The sequence below is a fragment of the Palaemon carinicauda genome, chromosome 18 (genome assembly GCF_036898095.1).
Source record: "Palaemon carinicauda isolate YSFRI2023 chromosome 18, ASM3689809v2, whole genome shotgun sequence".
In the NCBI taxonomy this organism is placed as follows: domain Eukaryota; kingdom Metazoa; phylum Arthropoda; class Malacostraca; order Decapoda; family Palaemonidae; genus Palaemon; species Palaemon carinicauda.
This window is the reverse complement of record NC_090742.1, coordinates 134,314,099-134,324,299: the sequence shown is the minus strand read 5'-3', so window position 1 is coordinate 134,324,299 and position 10,201 is coordinate 134,314,099.

The following is a 10,201-nucleotide window of genomic DNA, read 5'->3' as shown; positions in this document are numbered from 1 at the left end:
TCTTTGTAACATTAATTTCTGATTATTTATTTCATAGGCTAAATTTCCTTTGGTCGTAATTAAAACGAACATGATAATCTTTGAAAGTTGATAAACGTATCAATAAAAAGAAAAAGATTAATAAGAAAGAGAGAATAATTCTCAATCATTATGTAACATAAATGTCTACATTGTTATTTTACTACATATATGAATTAAATTATTCATCCTTATCTGTACACAAAAGTTTAACTTGAATCAAATAAAGAATATCTTAAAGGTACGTCTTTTCTTTCTTCATCGTCCACTAAACTTTCACTGCATCGTCTAAAAAACTAAGACCTTCGTGAAGGGAATTCCCAGCAGGCGTTGCTGTTTTCGCTTTCTGTTTGCGCCTCTCAGAGCACAAAGAAGTTTATCGGATATCAGTACTGGTCCTCATAAATGAAATATGATCGGGGATGCCTCCAGGAAAACCTGGGATTCTCAGCACACGGTTAGTGTAATAATGGCGAATGGAAACTAATTTTTTATTCACTTCAAATAAAAATAGGAGACCAAACAGCATTTTGGAAAGTGTTTGAGGCACAAGCCTTACTCTAAAAGTTATTTATATATAAGCAAATCCTTTTTTGCCCATTATATAAATATACGAGTTTCGTTTTATTAAAAATTTACGGATTGTTTCATTTTATCGTGAATTTATTGATTTCCTTTTTTCATATTTCCATAAGGCAGTAAATTGCAGATAATTTTTTGCATTAGAAATATGTACTAAAGTAAGATTCCTATTCACTTCTGGCATCCTTTCATCAGTTTTGATTGAGTAACTAGTAACAACAACCGATCAAAAACTCGAAAAATGGAAATATAGACCAAAATCGGCTATTTTCTCTCTCTCTTATTATTGTTATTGATCAAGGTTTTCAGTTGTTTTTAGATTGAAGATCCTACTGAACTCTGCTATTTTCCTACTAATTATCAAAAGTAAAAAAGCCTGAAATGGTGAAAAGCAGCAAATAACAATCTTCAAAAATAGAACAAAAATTGACGCTGAATACTTTCACTCACTCGCTTTAGTTAATGACGTTTGAGAATGACATTTTAAAGGCTTGGAGTCTCATGTCATGAACCATTCTAGTCTTTAATATAACGGTAGATACGCCCATTTAATTATGTTCATTTCCACATAGAAAAAAAAAACAAATCAGAATCACCTACTTGCACAAATAAATAAACTAAAATATGTATAACTAACCTTTTGTCATTGTTGTTTCAAGCTGAACCCAAGGGCCCAATAATGAAACCAGCACAGTGCTGAGAAGATGCACAGGAGTTGAACCTATAAAAGAATGAAAATTAATCACTAAAAAATAGATAAATGCCGATGTTAAATCAATTAGATAAATATACTTTGAAACAAGATTCGTATCAACCTTCTCAAAAAAGAAAAAAAAAATTCCATTAAGCTTAATTATCCTAAATTCCACGCTTTAATTCTCTAATAAGGAATATCACTACACAGAGCGTGGTCACAACCAAAACAGAACTCTAAGAATAATGTGGTGATTGATGTTGCAAAAGAAAAGGCTCTACAGTTCGAGTTAAAAGCATAGTTTTAATCAATCTTCGTCCTACAGTTCTGCTCTCTCTATTTAAATTTTCTATCATCTTTTGCAATTCCTCCTATGATTCACTAAGCACAACTATGTCATCTGCAAATCTATTTCAATATTTTTTATGATCATAATAATAACAATAATTTTGGTAATATTAATAATAAAATCTTAAAACTTATGAATAATGATTTTAATAAAACTAATAATTTTGATAATTTTAATATTTTTAGCAATAATAATAATAATAATAATAATAATAATAATAATAATAATAATAATAATAATAATAATAATAATAATAATAATAATAATAATAATATTAATAATAATAATTTTGATTGTACTACATAGGGGATGCTATAATCACAGATGGGATAAATAAAAATTACTTCCATTATTATGAATTTTTGTTTATTCACTAATCACTGATATAACCAAGCGATAATCATAAAGATAAACATCCACATCTTGGATAAGGATTTTAATGGACTTGAAGTTCTGTCCAACATTTTAATATGTAAGTAAACTTTTCCAAAACCGACAGGTGAACAATTTATATTTACGTTGTCAAGATTAATATCCGGAGTTATCATTAATTTAAATAGATATTTGTTTAAAGATCCAAAAGGGACTGAATAACAAGCAGATGATAAGATTATTGTAAAAGTAGTAGTGTCATATGTACGAGCAAAGATGATGTTTCCAAGACCAAACCACATACTCTGTGTATAATACATAACAAAGTAAAGGATAAATAACACAGCCATTAAGACGTCATATTGTAATAACCCGGTGAAATATCTTTTATTTTGGACCACATGATAAAGATTAATATCCAGATCATGGATAAGGAATTTGGTGGACTTTGAGTTTTGCCAAACTTTTTAATATAAAAGTAAACTTTTCCAGAACCGAAAGGTGCAAAAAGTATATCTACGTATTTTAGATTAATATCTAGTTATCATTAATTTTAAATAGTTATCTCTCAAAAGATTCATAAGGGAATGGATAACTCCCAGGAGATGAAATTATTGTAAAAGTAGTAGTGTCATATGTATGAACAAAGCTGATGTTTTCAAGACCAAACCACGTAACAAGTGTATAATACATAGAAATTAAAAGCCCTAGATATGAACCGTAATAAGAGAAAGGGATCCAATGTAGTACTGTCTGGCCAGTCTAAGACCCAATAACTCTCTAGCAGTAGTATCTCAATGGGTGGCTGGTGCCCTGGCCAACCCACTTCTTACATAATACATAAAAATTAAACATCAGCTAACATGATCATTGGCACGTCATTGTGCACCAACCTTGTGATATATTCTTTTTCTGTTTTAGGTCCCTTTGGACGCGACTGTCTACAAAGTTTATCAAAATCGGCAGTCATGATACGCGAGGCCTTGAATCTCCGATATGTGACTCTCACATTAGGATCACCCGAGAATAACATCCTAATTTAACTATGGTATCAACCACCAACCAATCTTTGAAATTAATTGATGGGAAATTAGAAGAAAATACTTTCTGTTCAAAACCAAGGACGTTGTGATTAACATATAGAAAAGTATCCCATAAGACCCATAATAAAAACTTCATGACCAGAATCTTGGGAATATTGTGAGGGCGCCGAGTAAGGCTGTGAACTCAAAGGCAGGTTGGAAACGACTGAGTTATATTATTGTAGAACATTCTCCTTATATACAAAACCTCAAGGCAACAGGACATAACAAGTTCACAAGACAGACAATATTACAGAGGAAAAACCAGACATGAATTTTCATGTTCATTTTAGTGCGAGGGAAGAGCGAAGATACAAGCATAATATATACAAAAGGAATTATGTACAATTGTGTGAAACACGGTTGGTACATGGCTCCCCCCCTAAAAATGACATACTGTACATGTTAAATAGGGCGCCCTGATCTAGAGAGGCGAACTGTAGGCGGGTCATCAGGCAGATGATAAGCAGGTTTTAGACGATCAATGGAGACCCAGTCTTCTTTGCCCCGAATGTTTAGGAGGAATGCTTTCGGACTGCGTCGGATCCTAAGGAAAAGGCCCGTGTAAGGGGGCGTTAGTGATGGCGTGCTGGTGTCGTTGCGCAGGAAGACGTGCGTTGCAGAGTGCAAGTCAGTTTGTATGTGAAGCTTCGCTGGGGGCTTGTAAGTCTGGCGGCACGGAGTAAATTTTCCCACGACGTGACGTATGCGCTGGAGATCGTCGGAGGAGGTTGTAGAAGGAAAAAATTCGGCAGGGACGACCAACGGATCGCCATACACCATTTCAGCTGCCGAGACGTTGAGGGCGTCCTTAGGAGTGGTCCTTAGTCCAAGGAGGACCCAGGGAAGCTGAGTAAACCAGTTGCAATCCTTGCAGCGTGACATCAAAGCTGCTTTGAGGGTGCGATGAAAACGTTCAACCATTCCATTGGCAGTGGGGTTGTAGGCCGTTGTCTGATGTAGGGTGATGCCCAGGAGATTCGCTAATGACGTCCACAATTGAGAGGTGAAGGTGGTTCACCTGTCAGAAGTAATATGCTCAGGGATACCGAATCTTGAAATCCATCCAGAGAGTAAGGCAGATGTACATGAGGCGGACGTTGCAATTTCCATGGGAATGGCTTCAGGCCAACGAGTGGAGCGGTCGATGACGGTAAACAGGTAACGATGTCATTGTGATGTGGGTAGGGGGCCTACAACGTCGACGTGAATGTGTGGGAAACGACGCTGAGGTTGAGGAAAGGTGTCCACTCCTGAATCCGTGTGTCGATGTACTTTGGAAGTTTGGCAAGAAGTACAGGCGCGGACCCAATCCTTAGCATCCTTAGAAATGCCGTGCCAAATGAACTTTGCCTTCAGCAGCTGTGCAGTAGAACAGCACGAGGGATGTGAAAGGCCGTGGATGAAATCAAACACCTGTCGGCGCATGGGAGCAGGAATCCAAGGTCACGGTCTACCAGTACTGACGTCACAGAGGAGGGTGGTGTTGGAGTCTTCGAGGGGAAAATCTACCCAACGGAGGGACGTGCAGGATGTCCTACAAGCTTGATACTCCGGATCCTGTCCTTGGGCTTCAGCCAGGGCGTTGTAATCCAATCCCAGTTGAACGGCAGCCAACGTGTTTCTTGACAGGGCATCGGCAATGGGATTCATTTTCCCAGGGACAAATTGGAAGGTGCAATTGTATTCAGCCAAGGCGGAGAGATGTCGGCGTTGACGGGCGGACCAGGCGTCAGACTGTCGAGTGAAGGCGTGCACCAGAGGCATGTGGTCTGTGCGAATGACGAAGGGCGTACCTTCTAAGAAATGGCAAAAGTGACGGACAGCCAAGTGCACCACCAGCAATTCTCGATTGAAGGTAGAATAACCCGATTCTGCCTTGGACAGTTTTCTGCTGAAGAAGGCCAATGGGCGGGGCGACCCTTTGACCACCTACTCGAGTACTGCACCAATAGTGACGTCGCTGGCATCGGTGGAGAAAAGGAGAGGGGCGTGTGGGATAGGAAAAGTGAGAGCCGCAGCAGTTGATAGGGCCTTCTTTGCATTGCAGAAGGCTGCTTCTTGAAGGGGACCCCACTTCAGGACCTTTGGCTTGCCCTTGAGGGAGGCGTAGAGGGGAGCAAGAATGGCGGCAATGGCTGGCAGAAAACGTTGATAATAGTTGATCATGCCCAAGAATTCCTGCAGAGCTTTGACGGTCGAGGGCGCGGGGAAATTCTGAACGGCTGCTACCTTCTCAGGGAGGGGATGGACTCCTTCAGGAGTGATACGGTGCCCTAAGAACGACACTTCGTTGACGCCAAAGGTACACTTGTCGTACCGGACTACAAGGCCGTTTTGTTGCAGGCGGTCGAGCACGATTCGCAGGTGACGGAGGTGTTCCTCTTTTGAGGAGGAGAACACAAGTATGTCGTCCACATAACATACACAGAAAAGGAGGTCCCCTAAGATGCCATCCATGAGACGTTAAAACGTTGCCCCAGCATTACGAAGGCCAAAACAGGAGTAATTGAAGGTGTATGTGCCAAACGGAGTGGTGATGGCGGTCTTGGGGATGTCTTCTGGGTTCATAGGCACCTGATAATACCCCTTCAGAAGGTTGAGCGTAGAGAAAACCTTCGCTTTGTGCAGGTAGGAAGTTACATCGGCAATGTTTGGGAGGGGGTAGTGATCCGGTTCTGTTTGCATGTTCAGGCGCCTGTAATCCCCGCACGGACGGAGGGAGCCGTCTTTCTTCAGAACGATGTGTAAGGGTGACGACCATGGGCTGGAGGCCTTTTGGCAAAGTCCCATTTTCTCTATTTCGGCGAACGTCTGTTTGGCGGCTGCCAATTGTTCCGGTGCCAGACGTCTTAATTTTGCGAAGACTGGGGGTCTCGTCGTCTTGATATTAGTGATAAATACCGTGCTTGGCAGGAACCGTGGGCGTTTGGCGAAGTTCTGGACGGAAAACTTCCGGGTACGACGTGACGAGGTGAGCGTAGGCATCCGTGGGTGCGCTGATGTGGAGAGCGAGGTTAGAGGGGGCGGGTTGAAGAGGTGTCGACAAGTACGAGTCTGCGTTGACCAATTGTCGGTGAGCTACATCGACCAAAAGATGGAAATGAGAGAGGAAATCCGCACCGAGGATTGGCATTGTGACGTCAGCAACGAGAAATTCCAATTGAATTTATTGTTTCCGAACGATAATGTGAGGTTCTCGTAACCGTAGGTGGGTATCGCAGATCCGTTGGCAGCTACCAAGCGGATGTCGGCAGATGTAGACAGACTACGTTGTGCCTTGAAGAGTTTCCTTGGCAAAAGAGAACGACAAGCACCCGTGTCTACCAAAAATCGCACGCCCGTTCCTGCATCCTTTAAAAAGAAAAGATTAGAAACACGGCAGGCCACCGCCACAAGCGATGGCCTACTTACACGTTTTTTGGCCACTGACAATCTTTGGCACATTTCTTCGCGGTTGCTCCGAATCTGAAGTGGTAGTAGCAAAACTGCTGCGGATGGGAGGTAGTAAGTGGCTGTAGAAGTCGTTCGTTGGGGCGCGAGCGATTGGTGGGTGGTGGGCGGCTTTGTCGCCGCTTCGGCACGTCACGGGGTAGGCGTTTATGTTCTACGGCATTTATGTCAGCTTCGGTTGACGTTGAATAGGCATCCTCGTCGTCAAGGGTGGAGGCGTTGATGGAGGTCTTGAAGTGGCTGTCCATAAGGGCGTCGGCTTTGGTCATCAAGTCCTTTATGGGTAAACTATCGACATGGGTATGGCAGTGCGTACAGGTTCAGGTAAACGGCGTATCCAAAGGGCACGGAGTAGGTTCACCTCACGAGGAGAGCCATCTGCGGCAGGTTGAAGGCGAGCGATACTGGTCATTTCCCTGAGGGCAAGCGAAGCCCTTTGGTCCCCCAACGGTTGTTGCGAGAGCTGAAAAAGCTTTGCTATACGGGCGGCTGGCGACGGCGAGTACTGCTGCAGAAGGTATGTTTTGAGGGCGTCATACGCCATTGGGGTGTCTCCTTGTTCACAAAGCCAGTCGGATATTTCTGGGAAGGTGTCCTTGGGTATCGCCGCGAGAACATAATCCGCTTTGGTGGTTGAGCGAGTCACGCCCCTGATACGAAAGTGGACTTCAGCGCGTTGAAACCAAGCAAACGCTTCTCTGCTGGTGAACGGTGAAAGTTTCAATTGGGTGGCCGCGGCGCCAACTGCTGAAGTAGAGTCCGTCTCCGTCATAGTACCAACGATGGAGGGGCGAGGGAGGTGGGGGTGGAAGGCAGTGAGAGCAAGTCGACTTCCGGGGTCACCAATGTGACGGCGCCGAGTAAGGCTGTGAACTCAAAGGCAGGGTGGAAACGACTGAGTTATATTATTGTAGAACATTCTCCTTATATACAAAACCTCAAGGCAACAGGACATAACAAGTTCACATGACAGACAATATTACAGAGGAAAACCAGACATGAATTTTCATGTTCGTTTTAGTGCAAGGGAAGAGCGAAGATACAAGCATAATATATACAAAAGGAATTATGTACAATTGTGTGAAACACGGTTGGTACAATGTATAACACAAGATATACCAAAAGAATTCAAAAGCGCAAATACCCTTGTGAAATGCAAGCGGAAAATTCGGGAATGATTTATCGTTTTCAACATCTGCATTCATAATTCTTGTCAAAAGACATTCAGAAATTGTAGATCTAATGAGAATAATGGGAAAAATGGTAATTACTCTGCCTAATGCTAAAACTACCACATTTACATATTCATTTTCTGAAATAAATATCTTCAACCTAGCTTGCAAAAATATGTGACAATTCTTGATACTTAAACCAGATTGGATGTACAAAAGCAAAGAATAGGGGTCTTTAGGGGTACACGTTCTGCAGTTTGAAGGTTATGTAAAACATTTGTAATTTTGTGTTATCGATAAAATAAACAATAGCACTGAGGAAACACTAGAACTTCCGTCTATCCGTCCTGCTGTCTCCTGCCCCCACCCCATGCGACGCGGTTATCGTGCACTCCTTTGTAAAGATGATGTATCAGCATTCAATTCTCGAACCATAAAATCACTTTTGCCCATGTTTACCTGAGCATTAAAATGGGGAACTGCTAACTGGAACGGCAAAGAAATATATGAACCTATTGGAAACATCTCTGCCTGGCGTTCTACCGGACTGGGATTTGAGTCATGCTCAAGCTCGATAGTTTCCTGTAATGCCATCTCTGAGCTAAGAATGGGACGATATGGGGGAGCCTCTAGGTCTACCTGCTGACTCACCAGCAGCCATTGCCTTGCCCTCCCTGGACTTAGCTTGGATGGAGAGGGGGCTCGGTCGCTGATCACGTGTATATTTTTTCTTTTTAAGGAAGGTGACTTTCAGATTTAATGAAGCAAAACTCATAGTTACTGTGTTTTGATCATCATAATAAAGAGGAATTGGAAATAATATGCAAGAACTATTACAAAGAAAAAAGAAATATTGTTCATCAGTTGACAATATCGCCCGGATATATTTTTCTTTGATCTTAACAAATTATGAGGATATTCCTCATTTAGGTTTGAAAAAAAAAACTACATTTTATCTTGATAAAAAAAAATCAAAGCAAAACTAGAATTTCACCTTCATTACACGAAGTGTGGGAAAAGGTAGATATTAAAATTTTAATATATATAAAAAAAAATAAATAAATAAATCGGGAAAACAATGTATGTAGAATAAAGAATCTGAGCAAAAATTATATCTGATTTTGAAATTTGAAGGGGGGGGGGACTGTTTCACAGTAATGCCCGCTCATATGTTATAATGTGAATGTTTTCTCTCTCTCTCTCTCTCTCTCTCTCTCCCTCTCTCTCTCTCTCTCTCTCTCTCTCCGCACTGATATTCTAAAAACCTGTTTAAGCTTGCCATTGGATGTTTAATTTGGTTAAAGTTTTCATGTCATTGCTATCTTGAACTGTTTGTACATAAGTATGTGCGGTTGAGCTAAGAAACTAGTCATGTCCTCTCCATTTTGCTGTTAAGACCTAGTCGCATCTTGCCACACTCAAATGAAATTAAAATAAGAAAGTACCGCTAAGAATAAACGATCTTATTCAGTCGCAAAAAAATAGTAAAGATGAATGGCATAGAAGATCTGCAAAATTGCAAAAATACTTAGCGAAAGAAAATACCATACTCAGCTTTCCATTTATAATAATAAAATCAATGTGCAAAGCAAATTTTTCATAAGTGAAATTAAAACGAAATTAATAAATAGGACATAAAAGGTGACACAAAAATTTTATTTTTATTGGTGGGAATTGACAAAAGAAGAAAAATCAATAAAAAAGGCTTCAGCAGGAAAGAAAAAAAATATTGATATCGCATGATAAGAATGAAAAACTTTCTCGAATCCTGGTGGTAGCACTAATTGAAAGAGAGAGAGAGAGAGAGAGAGAGAGAGAGAGAGAGAGAGAGAGAGAGAGGAGAGAGAGAGAGAGAGAGAGATTTTTTTTCATATTCTGTTATAGAAAATACAATTTTTCCTTTTAAAATCTGTAGAGCTGAACATCGAACCATGAAATGGTCATCAAAGTGTAATATGTTTAAAAAAAAAAAAATAATAATAAAAAAAACTATTTATTGATTTCTTATTTTTCTAAGTGAAGCGCATCTACTAAAAACCCCTCTCATACCAATACACATCGATATATATATATATATATATATATATATATATATATATATATATATATATATATATATATATATATATATATATATATATATATATATATATACACACACTCATATATATACAAACATATATATATATATATATATATATATATATATATATATTATGTGTGTGTATATATATATATATATATATATATATATATATATATATATATATATATATATATATATATATATATATATATATATATATATATGTATATATATATATATATATATATATATATATATATATATATATATATATATATATATATATATATATACGAGTATCTATATAAACATATGTATATATATATATATATATATATATATATATATATATATATATAGATAGATAGATATACAGTATATATATATATATAT